We start from the raw sequence: 26,382 nt of genomic DNA on the forward strand, positions 1-26,382 counted from the left end.
GAAGTGGTGCTGTGGCTCAAGTGGTAGAGTGCTAGCCTTGAGCAAAACAAAGCCAGGGACAGTGCTCAGACCCTGAGGTTCACGCCTCAGGACAAAAAAAAGAAGAAAAAAGAAAAAGAAAAATTAGGTTCATGAATAGGTGGTTCATAATAAAACTAATTTCTCTTCAAATTCATTTGTGGAGTTAACATAATTCTAATCAATATCAACAAAGAATCTTTTTTTTTTGGTCAGTCCTGGCTCTTGGATTCAGGGCGTGAGCATTGTCTCTGGCTTCCTTTTTTGCTCAAGGCTAGCATTCTACCTCTTGAGCCACAGTGCTACTTCCTGCTTTTCTGTTTATGTGGTGCTGGGGAATGGAACCCAGGGATCGTGTATACTAGGCAAGCACTCTACCACTAAGCCACATTCCTAGCTCAACAAAGAATCTTTTTATGATATGGTAAGTTGAACAGACTTTTAGGCAAGCTGCAAAAAGCCAAGATGTGTTAAAAGACTTCTAAAGAAAAGTAAGATGGAAGGACTCAGCACATCAAGATAAATACAGGATAGGAGGAAGGAGCACAGGGTAAACTGTGACCATTTATCTATATGAAGAAAAATAGTATTGGGTCTCTTCCCTATATTCTCTCTATAAAAATCGATAATAGAATACAGTATAGGGAAAGTATTTTATGTGCTCAGAACAGGAAATAATTTCTCAAATCAATTTCTCTCTCAAACATGCATAGAGCACACAATCCAAACCATAGAGATAAAATAAAACACACTAAAATTAAGACTTTTAGTTAAGCGCTGGTGGCTAATGACTATTAATCCTAGTTACTCAAGAGGATCCCTGTTTGAAGGCAGACCTCGCAGACAAAATCTCGAGACTCTTATTTCCAATTAACTGGCAAACAGAACCAAAGGCCTGGTAAAAGTGACGGAGCCCATGGCCTTGAGCAAAAAAGACAAGCTCTGGGTTCAAGCTCCAGTACTGGCAAGTGTTTGTACATGTGACTTTTATCACTTGACTAAAAAGACAAGGCCCACAATGGTGTTATGCATGACATACATAATAAAGTTTTATACTCAGAACATATCAGCATCTCTGATCTATCAATGACTTATATACAGTAGAAAAATGGACAAACTGTCAATGAGCACTATAATGAACAACAACACAAATACACGAAAAGATGCTCCATCAGATTACCTCATCAAAGAAGTACAAATAAAAACATGAGCTATCTTTTTACGTCTGGCAAAAAGTCATATGATATCAAGTTCCAGTGGGGAGAAAAAGGGGCTACAGAAAGAACTTTGGGGGCTGCGAATGTGGCCTAATGGTAGAGTGCTTGCCTAGCATGCATGAAGCCCTGGGTTCGATTCCTCAGCACCACATAAACAGATTGGAAATACTGAAAGGGAATAAAAATCTAGTTAATATGACTGAGTACCATAATCTTGACAAGTAGTGTGATGTGAGCTTAGAGGCCCAAAAGGTAAATATAGCTCTGAACATTTGACTTTCTGGTGTGTGGCTTAACAGATTTCCCACTTAAAATTACATTTTTTTAAACTGTATTATTATTATTTTTTTGTCTTTTCTTTTTTGGTAATAGGGATCGAACCCAGGACATTGCACTTGCTAGGCAAGCAAGCGCTTTGCCACTGAGCTACATCCCAGCCCAAAATTTCATTCTTTCTATATCTATTTTTCAGAACTTCTATCAATGTATATCAGAGAGTAACAAAATTTGCTCCTTTAGGTAATTTAAAGTTCTTATTACAGAAAACAAGTTAATCCTTGTTTAAATCCTTGTTTAACAATGTTACTACCTGGTACCAGGAGGGTCAGGAAAACTTCAAACAGAAGAGTGGCATAAGTAAAACTGTCAATACATGGTAAGGACAGATTCTTCTGATGAAATATTAGTAAATTATGCATAAGATATTAAGAATCAAAACTCCTGGGCTGGGAATGAGGATGAACCTGGGCTATATGGTTCTAGGCCAGCCTCCACTATACAATAAAATAAAATAGCAAAACCTAACAAAACCAAACAACTAAGCCAGTAGTTTCATCAAATGTCTACTAGAATAAGTCACATCATAAGATGGTGGTGGATTACTTGTGATTCTTATAGGATCAAGTTCACCTAGCCAGATAAATAAAACCATCAGCAAAGTGTTTAATACCAACTCTGACACTGGCATGAAAAACTTGACAGAGAACAGTGTGCCTGACATCTCAACCTGAAAATCTAACTCTGAACACATTCGTATCCTCAGTATTTACCATCAAAATTTAGCAGTTCTGAAAAATGGAATATGTAAAAGCTAGAACAAAAATCAAAGGAATCCCCCTCCTGTGGGAATGCTTTTTTTTAAAGCCACTGAAATAGTAAGAAGTCTTTTTTAAACACACACACACACACACACACACACACACACACACACACACACACACACACACAATGTGGTTTTTCAATTCTGTGTATAGCTTTCTAAAGGGGGAAACCTCCAGGCTAATAAAGTCACTATTATCTTTTTAGGGACCATGCACCTCAATAACAAATTTGACTTTCTTAAAAAGTGTATGTAGGCTGGGTGCCAGTGGCTCGGGCCTGTAATCCCAGCTACTCAGGAGGCTGAGTTCCAAGAGGATTGTTGTTCAAAGCCAGCCTGGGCAGAAAAGTCCATGAAACTCTTACCTCCAATTAACCACAAAAAGTGGAAGAGGAACTGTGTGTGGCTCAGTTGTAGAGCGCTAGCCTTGGGCACAAAGCTTAGGGACAGCACTCAGGCCCCCAACTCAAGCCCCCAATTCAAACCCCAGGACCAGAAAAAAAAGTGTACATATCTATATGTTATACTGTAAACTTAATATTGAGAACTGAACAGAAAATGACATATACAGTGCTACTAAAATAACCACAAGTAAAGATAATTCTCCCTAAGACACTCTTTGCATTTAGACAGCTGAAAAATTATGCAATCCTTATTCAGATGTTACAACAACTTAGTAAATAGCAGAAGCAGTCAGATTATTTGGTTTAAAGAAGATAATGAAGCCAGGCACTGGTAAGGCAGGCCTGAAATCCTAGCTACTCAAGAGGCTGGATCTAAGGATTGATGTCTGAAGCCAGCCCTGGCAGGAAATTCCTGCCCATGAGACTATTACCTCCAACTAACCACTCAAAAACCAGAAGTGGTGCAATGGCTCAAAGTTAGAGCCCTACCCTTGAGCACAAAGAGGCTTAGGGACAGCACCCAGGCCCTGAGTTCAAGTCCTACAACCGACCAAAAAAAACCTGAAGACATGTTTACATGTTTATAATACTTCTTAGCGGAGAGTAGAAAGCTCCTCTGCCCTCTTCTATGTAAAATAATCATCTGGAAAATTAAAACAATTATGCTTTACAACAATAAAAGGTAATACTTTTTTTTTTTTTGTAGTTGTACTGTGTTTTGAACTTAGGGCCTAGTAAGCACTATCACTTGAGATATGCTCCCAGACCTTTCTACTATATTTGTCAAGACAGGGTTTTATGACCAAGGCTGCCTGTAACCTCTATTCTATTCCTATTTATCCAGCATCTGGGATTGCAGGCATGTACCACATCTGGCCTATTACATGTCTCTTTCTTTTATTATTCTTTGATTCCCATACTTTTGTTGTGGAACTGGGTAGTGGGTTTCATTGTAACATTTCCACGTTTATACAATGTATGCCAATCTCCCTCCCACTTTGTCACTCTTTCTCCATCCCTTCAATCACTTCTTAAGACAATTTCAATAGGGTTTCACTGTTCTATTTTCACACATGCAAAGAAATTACAGGAACCATTTTCATGCTCGCTCATCCTCTTTATTAGCCTTTCCATCCCTACTAGTGACACACCCATCCAAAGCCTGTTTTAATTTCCTGGTTTTGTTTTTTTTAGTGTGTATTATGGTATTTCAGCTGTGCATGTATTACATTTTGCATAGAATAACCCTAGATTCCTTTCTCCTTCACTTTATCATCCCCCGTCCCCTAGTGATCAGTAGCTTTTATTGAAGTTCCTTGTATATAGTTGTACTGGATTTGGAAATATTTATCCTCCATTTTTCTCTTTTCTCCTACCTTGCCCTTCATTCTCCTGCACAAGCCCATAGTTAGAATCATGTATTTTGTGTGTGTGTGTGTGTGTGTGTGTGTGTGTACCTGCATGTGCGCACACATTCATGGCTGTTTGTCTTTTAGGTCTAGCTTTCACATATAGCTCAACCAACTGAACTATGCTCCCAACCATTTCTGCTTTGTTTATTCATTAAACAGTGTCTTTTGCCTGGGGCCAGCCTCAAACCTCTACTTTCCTTTTTTTTTTTGCCAGTCCTGGAGCTTGGACTCAGGGCCTGAGCACTGTCCCTGGCTTCTTTTTGCTCAAGGCTAGCACTCTGCCACTTGAGCCACAGCGCCACTTCTGGCCATTTTCTGTATATGTGGTGCTGGGGAATCGAACCCAGGGCCTCATGTATATGAGGCAGGCACTCTTGCCACTAGGCCATATCCCCAGCCCAAACCTCTACTTTCCTATTTCCCAACTTTTCAGTAGCTGGGATTACAGGCATGCACCATCACCCCAGGCCCAATGTATGTCTTCTTAAAGAGCACTCTACTTATTTTTACAATTAGTCACACACACACACACACACACACACACACACACACACACACACACAAAACCAATCTATGCTATACATTTAAGAAACTCAAATGGAGAAAATGGGGGTACAGGGAGCTCAGAAACATATCCTGGATTGAGAATAAATCATGTTAAGTGCTCAAAGAGATGCATGGCTCATGTTCTCTCATATGCAGAATCTAGATCTAAAATACATGATAAATTATAAACAACTCTAGGTGTTCACACGCGGTGAGACCAAAGAAGGACACTCTTAGGGGAGGAACAACATGAACATGCAATGCCTATGGGTCTCTGATCATATAAAATAATAGTTATTGAAATGAACTCCAGGAAATGGAAGCAAGAGGGATTTTTTTTTCTTTATTGTCTTGGTTTTCTGTCTCTGGAGACAAGGCAAGAGGAGGCACAAAAATGGAGGGACATAGGGCAAACAAATGAGGCAGTTGTACTTAGTAGAAACTATGCTGAAAATGAACTATGTAACTTGTGGGTAGGATGGGGGGGCTGGGAGAGAATAAAGGAAGGGGTAACACCATCTCAAAAAGAAATGTACTCATTACCTGACTTATCAAACAAATGGTACAGTAACCCTGTCTGTATATTATCTTTACAAAAATAAAATACAAAGAAGCCGGGTGGGGCTGGGAATATGGCCTAGTGGCAAGAGCGCTGGCCTCGTATACATGAAGCCCTGGGTTCGATTCCCCAGCACCACATATATAGAAAATGGCCAGAAGTGGCGCTGTGGCTCAAGTGGCAGAGTGCTATCCTTGAGCAAAAAGAAGCCAGGGACAGTGCTCAGGCCCTGAGTCCAAGGCCCAGGACTGGCAAAAAAACAAAACAAACAAAGAAGCCGGGTGCTGGTGGTTCACTACTATAATGCTAGCTACTTAGGAGACTGAGACCTGAGAATCATGGTTCAAAGCCAGTTTGGGACAGAAAAGTTCATGAGACTCTTATCTCCAATTAACCACCAGAAAACCAGAAGTGGCACTGTGGCTCAAAGTGGTAGAACACTAGCCAGCCTTCAGCTGAGGGGCTCAGGGACAGTGCCCAGGCCCAGAGTTCAACACCCTCAACTGAATGAATAAATGAATGAATGAATGAATGACCTGTAGCCAGGTGCCAGTGATTCACACCTGTAATAATAGCTACTCAGGAGATTGAGAGTTGAGCATCTTGCCAGCCCAAATAGAAAAGTCTGATACTCTTATTTTTCCAATTAACCACTTAAAAAAAAATTCATGCGTTAAAAAGATAGCAACCCAGGCACTCAGTGCAAGCCCCAATAACAACACACACATATACGTATGTGCACAGCTAACTAGATACAAGTGCCTCACACCTGTAATCCTAACTGCTTGGAATGACTACATTTCAAGGCCAATCTGAGCAGTAAAGTTCCTGAGATCCTTTCTTAATGGAGCTGGATGGAGAGTAGCATGCACCAATCATCCCAGGTAGAATGGAAGATTGACACAGGTGGATCTCGTACAGGCAAATGCCCAAACAGGAAATTAAGACTCTTATCTTAAATAAAACAAAACAATAAAAACAAGAAAAAAAAGCAAAATAAGCAGTAAGCATCTTCCAAACAAGGCTGAAGACCACGTTCAGAACTGCAGTACTGACCTCCCCCCAACCAACCAAACAAGTCAAACAAACTTGTAGCTAAAGCGAGTTCAGAAACAGAGAAATGATAATGGGGACACACAACTGGCAATAGAAGCAACGGCCTTTTTCTAGTAGAATAGGGAAAAACACAAAATTAGTAACAGGTTTTCTAATACGTATGCTTCACAGTTTTCCTGCTTGAAACTGTGATAACCTTCATAGCAAATAAAAAAACCAACAACTCTTTTATACTAGAAATTAGCTTTCTATATGTTTTTTACAACAGGATTTTGAAACAGCTATGTAACCCAGGCTGATGAACTTGAAGCCTGCCTGCCTCAGCCTTCTGAATGCTGCGATTACAAACATGTATTATTACTATGTTCAATTCTACACAGGATTGACTTTTTTTTTTTGGATGTCATTACTAGGGCTTGAACTCAAGGCCAGGGTGTTCTTCCTTAGCTCCAATCAACTTCAGAGTACAAGATGCTAAGCCACAGATTTCTGGTCCCCTCCTGCCCCCGGGTCTGAAATGCTCATGCCTCCGTTACCTTACCAACTGTGGGTTCTCCACCAAGCTCATGGTCACTCTGCTTCAGTCTATATCCCAAATTCTTCCACCCTGAACCAGTCTGTCTCTGTCTTTTCTTTCTTTTGTGCTAGTACTGAGGGGCTTGAACTTGATCAGGTGCTGTCCCTTAGCTTTTTCATTCAAGGATGGTGCTGTGCTCTAACACTTGAGCCACATCTCTTGGCTTTTTGGTGGTTAACTAAAAATAAGTCCCACAGACTTTCCTGCCCGGGCTGGCTTCAAGCTGTGATCCTCAGATGTCATCTCCTGAGTAGCTAGGATTATTGGTGTGAGCCACCAGCACCAGGCTGAGATTTTCTTCCCCCAGTAGAATTCTGTAATATTTGTGATATATATGACAATGAAGAGTACCCGTTCTAATATATGTTGAGATACAAAAGTGAACAAAAACATTTGCTAGAGGAAGGTGGAGGTATAGTTGTAAAATGTGTGCTTATCATGTTTGAGACCTTGGACTTGAGAACAGTGCATAAAAGTCTCTGCTACATAGTAGATTACACTCTGGTGGCATTAGAAGCAAGCTTTTCATAACCTATGGTGTGCCAGATGATTTATACATATTATCTTCATCAATCTCCATAAAGTCACTAGGTAGATGGAAGGCATAAGGAAACTTTTTGTGAATATACATGATCTAAACCAAAAGACAATCAGTCCAACAAAATGGATGAAAAGAAGGGCTTTATATTGTATTTAAGATGTTTCTTATGAACGTTGTCAAGGTTCGTAAGGAAGTCCACTTTGAAATAACTGCTTGGTTTTAAACAGCTCATATACGCTCTTATTTGTTCATAAAAGAGGACTCTCATTGGGGCTGGGAACATGGCCTAGTGGTAAAGCGCCTTACATACATGAAGCCCTGGGTTCGATTCCTTAGCACCACATATATAGAAAAAGCCAGAAGTGGTGCTGTAGCTCAAGTGGTAGAGTGCTAGCCTTGAGCAAAAAGAAGCTCAGGGACAGTGTCCAGGCACTGAGTTCAAGCACCAGGACTGGGAAAAAAATTCAAATGTTTAGAGGTAGCCTGCAAAAATCATTTAGAATACCTTCAGTGAGCAATGTTCCCTCAATTAGTATTTACTGGCTTTGATGTCCTAGACAAGATTTGATCATTGAATTTTTGTTCTTCAATGGATGAATAATCTGAGGCACAGAGACGAAGGACTTGCTCCAAAGCATAAGGCAATTAATAGTGATTACGATGAATGGAATTCTAAGACTGAAGAAGCACTGAGGCAGGTGCTTACAAACACTGCTTTCTTATCAGAGGATGAAAACCAATTACACACAGCTATTCACAGCTAAGTCAGTTCTTAAGACTATTTTGTCAGTCCTTAGACTATTTCTACTTTCTCAACACTGAAACTCCATGTTCTTTTACTGGTAGATGTTTCAAAGCTTTGCCATCTCCTTTACATAAAACATTATAAAAAACTAGAATAATATGTGAGGTGTTATCATACATAGAACTGGGGAGAAACAATATGATTCTCAAACATATATTTTACTTTGAGCTTTTGTCTTTTCAAACATATAAGATACAGACTATATGAAACCATGCATATAAACTGCAAACACATAAAAATACTAAATAATTACTTATGGATATATATGTATGAGGAAAATATAGTGAAATGTATGTAGAAAATATACAACACTAGCAGAAAAATACTGGTGGAAAATGGGGGAAAAACTGGGGAAGAGGTGACATTGATCAAGAAGCATTGTATTCATATCCTGACTAATGGAATTGTAACTCCTTTGTGCAATTACATCATCATCACCATTCTCATAATTAATTATGGCATCTGAGAAATAGGAAGAGAAAAAAGAAAATTAAGTGAAATCAAGAAATGGTACAAAGTGGGGATGTAGATAGCACTAAGCAAGTGCTCAAGTAGTAGAGCCCTGTATTCCATACCCTGAATAGCAAAACAAAACAAGGCACAACGAATCTATCTGAAACTAAAATCAGTTTCTTTCTATATATTAAAAATGCTTGGGGCTGGGAATGTGGCTTAGTGGTAGAGTGCTTGCCAATAGCAAGCATGAAGCTCTAGGTTTGATATCTCAGCACCACATACACAGAAAAGGCCGGAAGTGGGGCTGGGGATATAGCCTAGTGGCAAAAGTGCTTGCCTCGTATACATGAGGCCCTGGGTTCAATTCCCCAGCACCACATATACAGAAAACGGCCAGAAGGGGGCGCTGTGGCTCAAGTGGCAGAGTGCTAGCCTTGAGCAAAGAGAAGCCAGGGACAGTGCTCAGGCCCTGAGTCCAAGGCCCAGGACTGGCAGAAAAAAAAAAAAAAAAGAAAAGGCCGGAAGTGATGCTGTGGCTCAAGTGGTAGAGCACTGGCCTTGAGCAAAAGCAGCTCAGGGACAGTGCCCAGGGCCTGAGTTCAAGCGGGGGGCGGGGGGGGGGGGTTAAAATGTTTCATTAAAAATGTCACAATGGGTAGGGAAGGAGGAGGGAGGAGGTAATAAGTTTGCTAAGAAATGTATTCACTGCCTTAAGTATGGAACTGTAAGCCCTTTGTACATCACAAAATTTCCATCTCATTTCATTGTAAAGGAATATGAAAAATGAGTTGTTTTGCAGTGCTGGTGACCAAATTAAAGATCTAGTATATGCTAGAAAGTAGATAACTTTTGGTAACAGGATGTTTTTAACAGGTAAAATAGTTAATCCAGCAAATGTATGGATTAAACTTAGCTTCCTCCCTTGTCCCCATGAATTGTTTGATGCTGGTTAATTTTGCATGAACTGAGTTTTCACTAAGTGCTTCTTAACTCCTCTCCCAAGCATGGTGTGTGATCAAGGCATACTAAACCTTACAAGCCATGTGAAGACTGTACTACTGGCTCTGATATCATGGTCTAGAGAGTTCTTAGAAAGCTTTTTCATTGTATTTGCCAATAATGAACAAAGAGCAGATGACTTCTGGCCCAGAGACACATGTATATAGGAGAGAATGTAATTTCAAACAGCTAAAGGTGAAACACAATCTTCCTCCTACCTAGCTGAACTGGAACTTCTTGACCTATTGGTTAAATGTTTTCAAATTTATTTTTTAAAACAATTTTTTTTGCCAGTCCTAGGCCTCTCTGTGCTCAAGGCTAGTGCTCTACAACTTGAGCCATAACATCACTTCTGGCTTTTTCTGTTTATGTGGTACTGAAGAATCGAACCCAGGCCTTCATGTATGCAAGGCAAACACTCTACCACTAAACGACATTCCCAGCCCTCAAACTGATTTTCCACAATCATTTTTTCTGGGTGGGGGAAGAAGGCAGGCACCAGTGGCTCACACTTATAATCCCAGGTACTCAGAAGAATCAGATTGAGGATTCAGATGTGAAGCTAACCTGAGCAAATAAATCTGGCATATGGTAGGAAGATTATGGTTCAAAGCAAACCCATGGGCAAATGGCCCAAGACTTTACCTTAAAAACAGAACAAAACAAAACAAAAGCCAAAAGGGGATTTGGGCATGGCTCAAGTAGAACACTTGCCTAACAAGTATAAGGCATGGGGTTCAAACCCCAATACTGAATCGAAAAGGGAAAGGGAGGTCAAAAGCAACACAGATAATAATCTATACTATAGAACTGTAATGAGCATACCAATATTCATTTCTCTTCCTGGGGACATTTGAAGTAAACAGTGTGCTTGTTACTAGTACTGTTTCTTAGCTCTAAGACCATTCTTCTATACTCTGCCAGATTGCCTTTTTTCCCCTTTGGGGATTTCCTAGGGCCAATTTAACAATATAAGAAGATATTCTCAGTTGTAACAACTGTCATCAATTGTGTAGCAACAGGAACTGCTAAAGCATCCTCTTGGCTCATTCAGTATGTCAATAATGTCAAGGTTAAGAAATCATGGTTTAGCCAGGTGCTGGTGGCTCATACCTATAATCCTAGCTACTCAGAAGGGTGAGATATAAGGATCATGGCTCAAAGTCAGCCTGGGTAGAAAAGTCCATGAAATTCTTATCTGCAATTAATGAGCCAAAAGCCAGAAGTAGAGGCGTGTCTCAAGTAGTAGAGCATCAACCTTAAGCAATTATAACCCAGTAGCCATGAGCACATCAGGCAAGTATCAGCTCCTGTGTTCAAATGACATCTCACTAGGAGAAATGGATAATCCAAGTGGTTGTGACAGGGCAAGTACTTGAGCATGTGTGTGTGTGTGTGTGTGTGTGTATGAGATGAATGATAACAGAGATGATCCAGAAAGAATGATGGATACATGCCGAAAAAAAGACTGAAGGTTCCCATTGTCATATGGGAATAATCTAAACATCACACTGCATAAAAGAATATTTTAGCCTATTGAATAAGAATTCATGAGTCCACCATACTAATAAAAATGAAAAGGAGGGGCTGGGACTATGGCCTAGTGGCAAGAGTGCTTGCCTCCTACACATGAAGCTCTCGGTTCGATTCCCCAGCACCACATATATGGAAAACAGCCAGAAGGGGCGCTGTGGCTCAGGTGGCAGAGTGCTGGCCTTGAGCAGGAAGAGGCCAGGGACAGTGCTCAGGCCCTGAGTCCAAGGCCCAGGACTGGCAGGAAGGAAGGAAGGAAGGAAGGAAGGAAGGAAGGAAGGAAGGAAGGAAGGAAGGAAGGGAGAGAGAGAGAGAAAGAAAGAAAGAAAGAAAGAAAGAAAGAAAGAAAGAAAGAAAGAAAGGAAGGGAGAGAGAGAGAAAGAAAGAAAGAAAGAAAAGGAAATTAGGGGGAATAAAACATAAAAAAAAATTCAAAATATTCCTTATAGTAGATATAGCTTAAGATTCCAAGTCCTACTTTACTAGTAGTATAACTGCTATCTAGTATCAAAGACATCAGCCTTTGTGACTATTTAAATGTACTTTTTGTTTTTTCTTTTTTTTGCCAGTCCTGGGGCTTAAACTCGAGCCTGACCACTCTCCCTAGCTTCTTTTTGCTCAAGGTTAGCACTCTACCACTTGAGCCTCAGTGCCACTTCTGGTTTTGTCTATATATGTGGTGTTGAGGAACTCAACTCAGGGCTTCAAGTATGCGAGGCAAACATTCTACCACTAGGCCATATTCCCAGCCCCAATGTCCTTCCTTAAAATTTAAAAAAAAAAATCAAATTTAGTTCCTCAATGGCACTAACTACATTCTAAGTATTCCTAAGGTTAGTGGCTATTGCCTTGAACACTGATCTACTAGGCAATGGTATCTGAGACTCTGAACCATAATTTTGAGAAAAGACAGTACCAACAGTCTCAAGATCTTATCTTGATCTTTTTTTGAAACTCTTTACAATTTTGTCAAGGAACTGAAAAGGACAATTTCATCAGGTAAGGAGAATAAAGGTAAATAGGACTGGGAATGTAACCTAGTGTAGAATGCTTGCTTAGCATGGATGAAGCCTTGGGTTTGATTCCTCACTGCCACATAAACAGAAAAGGCACTGTGGCTCAAGTGGTAGAGCACTAGCCTTGAGCAAAAGAGGCTCAGGGATAGTACCTAGGCCCTGGGCTCAAACCCCAAGACTGGCAAAATAAAAAAGAAGAAAAAAAGAATGAAAGTAAATAATAGCAAAAAATATTTGGAAGCTGGAAAGTGGAATTAAGTAACTAAATTAGGAGAATGGGAAAAGTGGAATCTTAGTTATGGCGAAGGAAGACAGACAAGAAACAATTTATAAGAGACACTCAACATGATGCCTAGGAGTAGCTAGCATCATTAGATATTACAGGAACTACGGTAAACTGCTCAATAACAAATGATAGGTAAAAGCTTTTTAAGAAAATTAAATTTCTAAGCTACGTCTCCAAAACTATACTCCACTTTAGAAGTACATTTGTGCTAAGCACAAGTGGCTCACACTTGTAATCCTAGTTACTCAGGAGGCTGAGGTCTGAGGGTTACAGTTCAAAGCCAGTCCAGGTAGGAAAGTGCATGAAACTCCTTTTTTTCTGTTGGTCCTAGGGCTTGAACTCTGGGCCCCAGCACTGTCCCTAAGCTTCTTTTTTTGCTCAAGCCTAGTGCTCTACCACTTGAGACACAGACAGCCCTGTCGTTTATTGGAGATAAGAAGTTTCACAGACTTTTCTGCCTGGGCTGGCTTCCAACTATCCTCAGACCTCAGCCTCCTGAGTAGCTAGCTAGGACTATGGGTGTGAGCCACCAGTGGCCAGTTCATGAGACTTTTATCTCCAATTAATCACCAAAAAGACTCAAGTGGTAAAGCTTTAGCCTTGAGCAAAAAAGTTCTGTGACAGTCCCCAGGCCTTGATTTCAAGCCCCTGGACTGGCCCACACTAAAAAGGGGAAAAGAAAAGGGGAAAGGGGAAGGAAATTCACTAAGGATCATAATACAGTTGGTTTCTAACCAAAGTGCATATTGCAATAAAAAACAGTGAGATCAGGTTTTACAGGGAAGAAAGGGAAGGAGAGAGTGTGATGAAGAAAGGGAATGGAAGAGAAGGGAAAAGGAAAAGAAGACAGGAAAAGAGAAGGGAGGGGCAGATAAAGGAAATAAAACATAAAAGAGGGAAAACTGGAATACCAGTCTAGGAACTTCAACATTCTGAAAGTGAGAAAATAATCAATAGAATAATTCAAGAAATGTTCCCAGGAGGGAGAATCTGAACTGCCATACTAAAATTGCACATCAACACAAGGGATATTAAGGTATTTATACTAATTACACTTCACAAGAGCAACACAAAAAGGGATAGTCCACTAGCTTCCAGGAGAGACAGAGGGCAAAAAAGCAAAGCAAAGGCCACTCACTCACACTCACATGCAGAGGTTAAGAAGAGTGGCATAAGGTCTATAATACAAGCACTGAGGAGGCTGAGGAAAAGAATCCTGAGTTCAAGCCCATTGAGCTGCATAAGGAGACACTGCACCCCACCCCCCAAAAAGTCTGACGGTTTTTTTTTTGCCAGTCCTGGGCCTTGGACTCAGGGCCTGAGCACTGTCCCTGGCTTCTTCCCGCTCAAGGCTAGCACTCTGCCACTTGAGCCACAGCGCCGCTTCTGGCCGTTTTCTGTATATGTGGTGCTGGGGAATCGAACCTAGGGCCTCGTGTATCCGAGGCTGGCACTCTTGCCGCTAGGCTATATCCCCAGCCCCAAGTCTGACGTTTTCAACAGGATCATGAACAATAAAAGGTTATATACTAATGCCATCAAGATTCCAAAAAACTCCAAATTGAAATTTTGTACCAAAGACGTATCATTTATTATGGTGGATGTAATTTATTTACATATATAAACATAGAATAATAAAACCTGTTGAAATTGTTTTAAGAACAGCGAGTGAGATTGGAGAGAGTGGTAGAGGGATTGAGGTTAGCAGCACATAGTGGGTATGTGTGGAAATGTCTACGGAGACTAGCCTTGTACAATTAAAATGTGCTAATTTAAAGAACTGAAAATTATTATTCAGGTATAAGGGGAGTAAAATATTTTCAGATGTGTATTTTGAAGAAAAATCACTTCCTTTCTCCAGAAATTACAGAACCATGTGTATAAGTTTGAATATGAAATGTTCTCCACAGGCTCAGATTTTCAAATGCTCTATTCCCAACGGATGGCACTATTTTGGGAGGCTCTGGAGAAATGGTGGGAGGTGGGACCTCAGTGGAGGTTACTGCAGGCATGCTTTTAAAAGTTATACTGGGTCCCCAGTCTGCTTCTGTTTTCTGCCCACTATTAGGAAGATTCTCTGCCACAGGCTATTGCCACCAAAATACATGGACACCAAGAACATGGGACAAAATCATAGACTAAGTCCTCTGAAATTATAAGCCCAAACAAAAGAGTCTTTCCTCTTTTAAGTTATTTTTAAGTGTTTGGTCATGACAATAAAGTAATATACTATTGGCTTTTTTTTGGCCAGTCCTGGGGCTTGAATTCAGGGCCTGAGCACTGTCCTTGGCTTCTTTTTTGCTCAAGGCTAGCACTCTACCACTTGAGCCACAGCGCCACTTCTGGCTTTTTCTGTTTATGTGGTGCTGAGGAATTGAACCCAGGGCTTCATACATGCTTGGCACTCTACTGCTAAGCCACATTCTTAGCCCCATACAGTTGTTTTTGTTTTTTGGTTGCTCATGAGGCTTGAACTCAGGGCCTGGGGTGTTGTCCCTAAGCTCTTCGTGCTCTAGGCTAGTGTTCTACCACTTGAGCCACAGTACCACTTCCAGTTTTTGAGAGGTTAATTTGAGAGAAGAGTCTCTTGGAGACATTTCTGCTTGGGCTGGCTTCAAATTGTGATACTCTCAGATCTCAGCCTTCTGAGTAGCTAGGATTCCAGACATGAGCTATTGGTGTCCGACTCACTATTCCTTCTACAAAGAGATTTTAAAAAATAATAAGGGGAGATGAAGTTTGAAACCAGTAGATTTATTCTGAAGGTGAAACAATCAAAATTATTAGGAAGATGGTGAAAATGCCATCCCAGGATGACAGCCTTGAAGCCGACAAAGGCTGGAGCTGTGATACTCAAAAGTCTGACCAAGATTCTAAGATCACAATACTGTTTACTAAGGAGTAAAAAAAAAAAAGAAGGTAGGCTGGGAATGTGGCTTAGTAGAGTGCTCGCCTAGTATGCATGAAGCCCTGGGTTCAATTCCTCAGTGCCACATAAGCAGAAAAGGCTGGAAGTGGTGCTGTGGCTCAAGTGGTAGAGTGCTAGCCTTGAGCACAGAGAGGCTCAGGGACAGAGCCCAGGTGCTGAGTTCAAGCCCCAGGATCTGTAAAACAACAAACAAACAAACAAAAAACAACTAAGCCATAAATTCACAGCTTGGTTTTCACAAAGTGAACATCCTATACAACCAATGTTCTGGACCAAGAACATTATCAGAACCCTAAAGGTCTACCCTACATCTCTTTTCACTGACTATTCCAAGTTACTACCCTTAGCATCCTACATTATTTTAGCCTGCTTTATGTACATGTATATTTATGCATTAAAATACAAATCAGGGGGCTGGGGATATAGTCTAGTGGCAAGAGTGCCTGCCTCGGATACACGAGGCCCTAGGTTCGATTCCCCAGCACCACATATACAGAAAACGGCCAGAAGCGGCGCTGTGGCTCAAGTGGCAGAGTGCTAGCCTTGAGCGGGAAGAAGCCAGGGACAGTGCTCAGGCCCTGAGTCCAAGGCCCAGGACTGGCCAAAAAAAAAAAAAAAAAAATACAAATCAATACTTATAGTGTTTCCACAATCATTAGTGTATATATGCACAGAACAGCATAGAAGTTGAAGTGTGTTCCCAGATGAGGTCCCCACTCAGCTCAGTTTGAATTAAGTGATGCTTGCCTTCTTGTTTCAGCTTTCATAATGCACACTTTTCATATTACAAGTGTATTTTTCATGGTCTAGTTAGTGCCATGTTTTTCACTATTTCTGTTATTTACTGCTTATTTCTCTAATGAGGACCCTAAGAGTGATACTGAAGTATTAACAGCCCCAGCATTCCTAATATCTGCAAGACAAGCTTAGTTCAGGCATGAGTCACCATGTTATTGGTCAAGAGTTCAATGTTAATGATCTGACAATATATTAAAGAATCTTTTAACAAAAATATACATAAAATGACAGTATATACTGATAAAAGATTGTGACCAGAGGCTCACAGGAACCTACTTTAACTCTCTATATACCACCTAGCAATAAAAGTTCAGTATTTGTGTTATGTTAATTCAGTAATCAGTAATGCAGTGTTAATATCAACTTTATAGAACATAACTGCTGCAAATGAAGAGAAGTGACCACAAACCACATAATATTGTACATTTTCTTTTTAATCTGAGGACAGGAAGGAGTTCAGGGAGCAAACTACATCCAGCTTCTTATCCCCACTTGACAAGCCTTGTTTGTATGCTGACAAAGTTCCTGCTCTGTCCTCCAGGAGAGAGTATTGGCTAAGGAGTCTGTTCACCCTAAGGAAGTGTCCTGCCCTGACCTGAGAGCTGGGGGTGGGCCATGGTGAGCAGCCGTCTCTCAATGTGTCCTTGTGGAAATCTACCCTGGCCCAAGGACAGTCCAGCCAAATCTCCTTTCTGTGGTGGGCCCCCTATGCTTCCCCCGTGACCTTGCCCAGTCACTTTTTCAAAGCAACTCTAGGGAATTCCTTAGGGAGGCTAAAGGCAGATCTCTCAGCTTCCTTCTCCCCAAAGCCTCAGCTAATGGTACAATTGATTGCCCTTTTCTCCTACAGCGGAGCTCAATTTTCCAACTGGGCAACACTTGGCTTAGCTGGGAAGACCATGTATTGGGCGTCAACTACAGGAGAGTCAAAAGGATGAGCAAGCAAGACAAAGTACTATTTGTGGTTATAAAGATGTTTGTGAGAAGTTGTCAGAAATGAACAATCTAGTCCTAAATAGAAGGAATTATAGGGGCTGGGAATATGCCCTAGTGGCAAGAGTGCTTGCCTAGCATACATGACGCCCCAGGTTCAATTCCCCAGCACCACATATATAGAAAATGGCCAGAAGTGGCGCTATGGCTCAAGTGGCAGAGTACTAGCCTTGAGCAAAAAAGCCAGGGACAGTGCTCAGGCCCTGAGTCCAACGGCCAGGACTGGCCAAAATAGATAGATAGATAGATAGATAGAAGGAATTACAGGATCAAGGAAAATGAGTGACATTTAAACTTCTGGTGAGCAGGGTGCTAGTGTCTCACTTCTGTAATCCTAGCTACTCAGGAGACTGGGATATGAGCATCGTGGTTCACAGGCAGGAATCCTGAGATTTTTTTTTTTTTTTCGTAATCTCCAATTAGCTATCAGAAAACCAGAATTTGAGCTGTGGCTCAAAGTGGTAGAGCATCAGCCTTAAGAACAAAAGCTCATGACAGTGTCCAGGCCCTGAGTTCAAGCCCTACAACTGCAACAAACAAACAAACTTGTGATTTTTCTGCATTTAACATCATATTCTTGCCTACTTCATAAACACCCCATAATAATATGGGAAAACCACCTCACAACATTACATTCTTTTCATTCCTGACTGAACACATACAGTATTTTCCACTCCTTGCATTTACATTGTGTAGATTAAAAGTTTGATCTTGGGCTGGGGATATGGCCTAGTGGCAAGAGTGCCTGCCTCGGATACACGAGGCCCTAGGTTCGATTCCCCAGCACCACATATACAGAAAACCGCCAGAAGCGGTGCTGTGGCTCAAGCGGCAGAGTGCTAGCCTTGAGCGGGAAGAAGCCAGGGACAGTGCTCAGGCCCTGAGTCCAAGGCCCAGGACTGGCAAAAAAAAAAAAAAAAAAAAAAAAAAGTTTGATCTTTTTTTTTTTTTTCTGTTCTGTAAGATGTGAATGAATAAAAGAGGCTTGATTTCCTAATAGGAGTGGCTAGGCGTGTTTTATTCTCTTTTTATTGTAATGTTAAGATCGTTAATATTATGAACAAATCAGTGAGGGTATACAGTAAGTATCCTACTTTTCTCTAAAAGAAAAATAACTCCAGGGGCTGGGAATATGGTCTAGTGGTAAAGTTCTCGCCTCGTATACATGAAGCCCTGGGTTCGATTCCTCAGCACCACATATCAGGCCCCGAGTCCCACTGCTCCAGGATTGGCAAAAAACAACAACAACAACAAAAACAAACAAAAGAAAAATAACTCCAAAATAAAAAGTTTATCTTAAGAAAATAAACCAGGGGCTGGGAATATGGCCTAGTGGCAAGAGTGCTTGCCTCGTATACATGAGGCCCTGGGTTCAATTCCTCAGCACCACATACACAGAAAATGGCCAGAAGTGGCGCTGTGGCTCAAGTGGCAGAGTGCTAGCCTTGAGCGGGAAGAAGCCAGGGACAGTGCTCAGGCCCTGAGTCCAAGGCCCAGGACTGGCAAAAAAAAAGTTCAAATGAAAGTCGATAGGAATTGAATTCTTTTTTTTTTTTTTTTTGGCCAGTCCTGGGCCTTGGACTCAGGGCCTGAGCACTGTCCCTGGCTTCCTTTTGCTCAAGGCTAGCACTCTGCCACTTGAGCCACAGTGCCACTTCTGGCCGTTTTCTATATATGTGGTGCTGGGGAATCGAATCCAGGGCTTCATGTATGCAAGGCAAGCACTTTACCACTAGGACATATTCCCAGCCCCTCATTTGAACTTTTTAACCTAAAATTAAAACTACTTTCTGGATCATATTTTTTTTCTATCTCTATATTTCCATCCCTAATCCTTGTTTCCTATATTCTTAGTAGACTGCTCACTATCATTTATTTTTAATGTTTTTGTGTTTTGTTTGAATTTATCTTCTCTCTTCCTCCTTTAATATTATTCTTTTTACTTATCTCACTCTAACTTTCTTACTAACTTCTTCTAATAAAGCTTAGCTGATACCCTTCTTTCCCTATATAACCATATATACATCCTATATTATTCATCCTTCCTACTAACACCTAGTCAACTAAGAGATATGACTAAAATTTTTTGGGGGGGAGAGGGGAGGCACTAATCCTGGGGCTTGAACACAGGGCCTCGATGTATCTCTGAGCTTTTCTACTCAAGGCTAGTGTTCTACCACTTGAGCTACAGCTCTACTTCTGGCTTTTTGGTGAACAGTTAAGAGATTTAAGTATTTCACGGACTTTCCTGCTCAAGCTGGCTTTGACCCCAAATCCTCAGCTCTCAGGCTCTTTAGTAGCTAGGAGTACAAGGGTAAGTCACTGGCAGTGGCATGACTAAATCTTTTATATTAATCTAAATATACTATACCAGCAATGTAATCGGTCCTCACTAGGATTTGTCACGAATACAAGGTTGTGGTTTATCAACTGTGATAGTTTTTGCAACCAAGCTTCCTTACCTGACTGGAAAAGAGATATGCACAGTGACAGGAACACTGAAAAGTAAATGTTTGACTATGGATCCATGTCCTTCCAAACCAGTAATAGAAAAATATAACACAATGTCTGTAGTCTGAGAAATGACCAACTAAAAGGACATGGAAGATTGGAACCTCACAGTAAAAACTTGGACTTAGAGGCTGGGAATGTGGCTTAGTGGTAGAATGCTTGCCTAGCATGCATAAAGCTCTGGGTTTGATTTCCTACTACCACATCAACAGAAAAAGCCAGAGTGGCTCTGTGGCCCAAGTGGAAGAGTGCTAGCCTTGAGCAAAAGAAGCTCAGTGACAGTGCCTGGGCCTTGAGTTCAAACTCCAGGAATAGCCAAAACAAACAAACAAAATCCTGGACCTAGGTATATAAATCTCAATGGGAAAAAAAAAAATCACAAAATTCAAGTATAAGAAAGGCAACATGTCTCTTTTAGAAGTTAACACTCTACAATAAAGGATTTAAGTAATCAATAGCAAAGTGGAAGAATTTTTTTTTTTTTGGCCAGTCCTGGGCCTTGGACTCGGCCTGAGCACCATCCCTGGCTTCTTCCCGCTCAAGGCTAGCACTCTGCCACCTGAGCCACAGTGCCCTTTCTGGCCGTTTTCCATATATGTGGTGCTGGGGAATTGAACTGAGAGCTTCATGTGTAGGAGGCAAGCACTCTTGCCACTAGGCCATATTCCCAGCCCCAAAGTGGAAGAATTTTAAGCAATGAATTAAAACAAGGATTATCAATAAAATTAAAGGACATATATAAGCAGACCAATGGATTTAAGGTGAAAACTAGCTGGTGCTAGTGGCTCACATCTATAATTCTAGCTACTCAGGAGGCTGAGATCTGGCCTGAGATATGAGGATCACAGTTTGAGGCCAGCCTGGGCAGAAAGTCCGTGAGACACTTTTCTCCAAATAACTACCCCCCCCCCAAAAAAAAGCCAGAAGTGGAGCTGTAGCTCAAGTGGTAGAGTGCTAGCCTTGAGCAAAAAAGCTCAGGAACATGAGCAAAAAAGCTCAGGAACAATTAGCACCCAGGCCCTCAGTTTAAGCTCTAGGACTGCCACCCCCCACCCCACCCCCAAGATAAAAACTGAGATTAATGATAAATCAAAGGAACAAATGATGAAATAAAGAAGACAGGATATGATTAAGGAAAACATAGAAATCTTGAAAAAATCAAATTGAAATCTTGGAAATTATAGAATAGCCTAACTTAAAAATGCAATAAGAAACATAGCTAAAGCTGGGCACCAGTGGCTCAGGAGGTTGAGATCTGAAAATGGTGGTTCAAAGCTAGCCTAGGCAGGAAAGTCATGAGACATCTATCTCCAATTAACCACCAAAAAGCCAGAAGCAGAGCTGTGGCTAGCCTTGAACATGAAAGCTCCAAGACAGTGCTCAGGCTCAGAGCTCAAGCTCCCGGGCCACCAAAACAAAAACAAACAAACAAAAACAACCACCAAAATAAAACCAAAAAGACCTCATAGCTAGTAGAACAGATCAAGTTAAAAATATGAAAGTAGGGCATGAGTGATTGATGATAAAACAGAGGAATATTAGATCAATGAGTCAAAAAACACTGAAAAAAAAACAATAAGAAAATATGGAGTATGCAAGTGTTAAAGTTGGGACAGTGTTCGGGCCCCAAGTTCAAGCCCCACAACCAACCTCCCCTACCCCCAAAAGAGTACGTATTTGGAAAGTGGGACAACATAATCTTTGCATTAGACAATAATAGTTATTCATTTTATCAAATGTAATGATATTGTGGCCACACACACACACACACACACACACACACACACACGATGAAGCTGGGCACTGGTGATTGACACTAGTAATCCTGGCTATTTAGGGGGTTGAGATCTGAGGATTACAGTTTAAAGTGAGCTCAGGCAAAAAGTCTGTGAGACTCTTACCTCTAACTAACCAGTAAAAAGCTGGAACTAAAGGGATGACTCAAGTGGCAGAGCACCAGTATTGAGTGAAAAGCTTAAAGGACTGTGCCCAGGACCTGAGTTCAAATCCAGTAACAGCACAAAAACAAAAATTCATTCTTGAAACTATATATGTGTATGTGTACATATGTATATGTGTGTGTATATATAGATATATATATATAGAGAGAGAGAGAGAAATAGATGGGGGAAATTTCATCAAAAGTACATTATATGCATGAATGGAAATATCACAATGAAGTCTCTTTGTATAATCAATATATAGTAACTTAATATATAGTAACTTATAAAATCCTGGCATGAACATGTGCTATTTGTGTGATTTAGGATGAATAACCCCTCAGCTTCCTAATCTACAACAAAATAATGTACAACTTGCCAGGTTATTTTGAAATTTTAATGTAGCTTTTAAGAACTTAAATCTCTGGTGTATAAATCAGTCTATAGAGTGTCTGATAGCTCAGTGCTAAGAGCTTGGGTTGGGGTGTGAATTCCAACTCTATCACATACAAACACATCTTAAATACAGTAGTTAACTTAATACATACATCAGTTCTTCACCTTACTAACCTATTAAAACTGGGTAATAATAGATAAGTCACAAGATAGTTGAGAATTAAATTAGCTTGTATATGTGGAATGCTGAGAACAGTGATGATAAGCACTTGAAAAAGCCAAAAAATTACCATTATTAATATGGCAATGTATTGGGCACTGGTGACTCACGCATGTAATCCTTGTTTCTCAGTAGCCTGAAATCTGGAGGATTGTTGTTTGAATCCAGTCTGGGCAAAAAAGTCATCAAGAGGGCTGGGAATGTGGCAGAGAGCTTGCCTAGCATCCATGAAGCCCTGGGTTCAATTCCACAGTAACCAGATAAACAGAAAAGGCTAAAAGTGGAGCTGTGGCTCAAGTGGTAGAGTGTGAGCCTTGAACAAAAGAAGCAGGACTGGCAACAAAAAAAGGAGGGGGAGGGAAGGGAAAGAAGAGGAGAGAGGAGAGAGGAGAGGGAGAGAGGGGAGGATGGGACAGGGATGGGGAAAGGAGAAAGGGGGAAAGGGGAAAAGGGGAGGGGAGGGGAAGGGAAGGGAAGGGGAAAGTAAAGGTAGGGGAGGGGAGGGGAGGGGAGGAAAGGGAAGGGAAGGGGAGGGGCGGGAAGGGGAGGGGAGGAAAGGGAAAGGAAAGGAAAGAGGAAAGGAAAGGGGAAAGGAAGGGAAAGGAAAGGAAAGGAAAAAGGGAAAAGGAAAGAAAAAGGAAAGGCAAGAACTGTTACAGAAGATGGCTTTCAAGTTAATGTGTTGGTTCTTAGCTATTTTTTCCTACTCTGGTTTCTTCTGTCTCTTACTCCTAAATATGAACTCCATCCTTCCTTCTCCATACTTTCTTCCTTAGGGATGGCTTATCCCAAGCTTCTTGTAGAAGGGTATAAAATTCTGATCTCTAACCTGGGTTTCTCTCCCCTAAGTCCTAATATGTTATTTCCCAGCTTCCGATTTCTTTTTTTTTTCTCATTTTTTTTATTAATTAAATTTTGTTGACAAGGTGTTGTGCAAAAGGGGTACAATTACATAATAGAGCAGTGAGTACATTTCTGGTGATATCTTACACCCTCGTTTTTCTTTCCCTTCCCTAGATCAAGTAGGCATATATACAATACCCAGTGAACCAAAATCATATACAGTCCAGCTTCCAATTTCTATTTGATGGACTACCATCACTTTAAATTCACAATGTCACAAGTTAAATTCTTTGTCCTGTCCCCTCCCATGTTCCCAACTTACTGGAAGACTCTGCTATTCTTTATTCATCTTCCTGACTGGTTGATCTGAAATTAGGCTTTCTCCTTGCTCTCTTGCAATAAGACTTTATTCTACGTCATCCTTTTTCTTTTTATTCCTATTGCCACTAAAACCAGGTCCTTTTTATTTCAAGCACATTCCACAAAAAGCCTCTAGCCAGACATCCTGCATGAGTCTATAGGTACCAATCCTCTGAACCTTTTCTCTGCTTAACATTTTTTAAATTTTTTCGAGGTAGGGTCTCATTGCCTCCACACTTCACTGTAAGGCCTTGTAAGTTCAGCTTAAAACTCATGGTTCCCCTATCTCAGCACTAGCCTCCACATTTCACTGTAAGGCCTTGTAAGTTCAGCTTAAAACTCATGGTTCCCCTATCTCAGCACTAGCAGTAAGTGGGTGCGGAGCCACCACTCTCCCTTGGTGTATACCTACTCCTTCAACCTGTATGGAAAAAGCAACACTGACTTTGTGAGGCAATCAAAGTACTTCACTTTATCTACCTGGCTCCAACCTCCATTTCTAATCTTATCTCACACAATAAAAATGCCTGTACCACCAAAGGAGGATACTATTAGGGGAGAAACACAAAGGCATGATTGCCTGTGTGCTTTGATCATATAAATAATATTTATTGAGGGCTGTGAATGTGGCTTAGTGGTAGAGTGTTTATCTAGCCTGCACGAAGCCCCTGGGTTCAATTCCTCAGTACCACAGAAAAAGCTGGAAGTGGTACTGCGGCTCAAGAGGCAGAGTGTTAGCCTTGAGCAATAGAAGTACAGGAACAGTATCCAGGCCCTGAGTTCAAGCCCCAGGACTGGCAAAAGAAAAGAAAATGAACTCACGGAAAGAGAAACAAGAGGGTTTTTCTTCCTTGATTTTGCTTTCTTTTTGTATTATTTGTCCATTTATCTGTTTTGGGGAGAGTAATGGGGGAGGGAGGAGGACACAGAAATGGAGGGACAAAGGGTGAACAAATGTAGTAATGGTACTCACTGGGCACTGTTGAACACGAACTATTCAACTTGTGGGTGGGGATGGGAGGGAAAAAACTGGGAGAGAGCAAGGGAAAGGGTAACATTGTCCAAAAAGAAACGTACTCATCTGACACGAGACTGTAACCTCTCTGTACATTCACCTTTATAATAACAATAAAAAAAACGAAGAAACAAAATATTACTAGCCAGGAGCTGGTGGCTCACGCCTGTAATCCTAGCTACTCAGGAGGCTGAGATCTGAGGACTGCTGTTCACAGCAAGCCTAGAGAGGAAAGTCTGTGAGACTCTTATCTCCAATTAACTATCAGAAACCTGGAAGTGAAGCTGTGGCTCAAAGTGGTACAGCACTAGCCTTGAGCAAAAGAGCTCAGGAACAAAGCCCAGGCCCTGAGTTTAAGCCCCAAGACACGCCCCCCCCCCCCCCCAAATCCAATACTATTGCTTCTCACTTATTCACTGCTTTGAGAGAGATGCTAAACAGTCATTAGTTTCACTCTTTTACAGATGGGAAAACACTTTTAGCCCTGAACCGGAAGTCTGAACAAATGAGTCCTTGTACCACTTGGAAACTTAGGCAAGTCAATTAATCTTTCTAACATACCTCACTCCCACTCCCGGACAGGAGTCTTCTGTTTTAAAAACTGGTCTCACTGCTGGCTCACTCACTCTTTTCAATAGACCTCACATTTCCTTGCCTTTGTATTTTACCCTCTACCATTCTCTAAAATGGATAGCTAACTATCCATTTAGGTAAGCATAACTATCCCTACCCATTTCTTTGTATAAAAGTATAATATTTCTGTCAGGCACCAGTGGCTCATGCCTGTAATCCTAGTACTCAAGAGGCTAAGATCTGAGGATTGTGGTTTGAAGTCAGCCCAGACAGGAAAGTCCATGAGAGTTATCTCCAATGAAGCACACACAAAAAAAGTAGAGGAGTGGCTCAAGTGGTAGAGTGCTAGCCTTGAGCAAAGAAGCTCAGGACAGCTCCCAGGCCCTGAGTGCAAGTCCTAGAACCAGCACACATACAAAAAAAAAAAGTATATCTTCATATCTTCCACTTTGATGGTACCTTTGAGGAAATACATTCTTGGACAAACAAGTCATCCCACTTGCTAACACTAATAGTACTTTTGTTTGACACTTGTTGTTTTACCTTACATATTTGGGTCTTTCTGCTCCATCCATACTGTATCTCTCTCTCATTCATTCATTCATTCATTTATTTATTTATTTATTTATTTATTTATGGCCAGTCCTGGGGCTTGGACTCAGGGCCTGAGCACTATCCCTGGCTTCTTTTTGCTCAAGGCTAGCACTCTGCCACTTTGAGCCACAGCGCCACTTCTAGCCATTTTCTGTATATGTGGTGCTGGGGAATTGAACCCAGGGCTTCATGTATAAGAGGCAAGCAGTCTTGTCACTAGGCCATATCCCCAGCCCTACTACATACCTCTTCAAGAGGAAAAAAATTCTATGTAACTCAATAACAACAGTCACAATTCTTTACGTTTAAGGACTAAAACATTTCTGAATAGTCAGCAGAGGCCAGTGTTCTCCAAACAGCAAGCCACAACTCATATGGAGAATGTAAAATCAACCTAAAAGTTTACATAGTTCTTCTTTTTGCCAGTCCTAGAGCTTGAACTCAGGGCCTAGGCTCTGTCCCCGAGCTCCTTTTTGCTCCAGGCTAGCATTCTACCACTTGAGCTACAGCACCACTTTTAGCTTTGTAATTAATTGGAGTATAAGGGTCTCATCACAGACTTTTCCTGCCTGGGTTGGCTTTCAACTGTGATCCTCAAATCTCAGCCTTCTGAGTAGTTAGAATTACAGGTGTGAGCCACCAGTACCCAGCCATGTAGTACTTTTGTTTGTAATGGAAATAACAGA

The 26,382-nt window shown here is 41.1% G+C and overlaps 1 protein-coding gene and 1 long non-coding RNA gene across 2 annotated transcripts in view; one reads left to right on the top strand and one right to left on the bottom strand.

Annotated features, from left to right (window-relative positions):
* Positions 1-26,382, bottom strand: part of Kcmf1 (potassium channel modulatory factor 1) — an 82,730-nt gene that overhangs the window by 36,699 nt on the left and 19,649 nt on the right. The gene's annotated exons all lie outside the window — the stretch shown is intronic.
* Positions 10,460-24,457, top strand: LOC125356238. The gene is made up of 3 exons (XR_007211840.1): positions 10,460-10,689; positions 21,593-21,595; positions 24,444-24,457. It is a non-coding gene; the product is annotated as an uncharacterized LOC125356238 (long non-coding RNA).

Source organism: Perognathus longimembris, chromosome 8 (assembly GCF_023159225.1).
Source record: "Perognathus longimembris pacificus isolate PPM17 chromosome 8, ASM2315922v1, whole genome shotgun sequence".
In the NCBI taxonomy this organism is placed as follows: domain Eukaryota; kingdom Metazoa; phylum Chordata; class Mammalia; order Rodentia; family Heteromyidae; genus Perognathus; species Perognathus longimembris.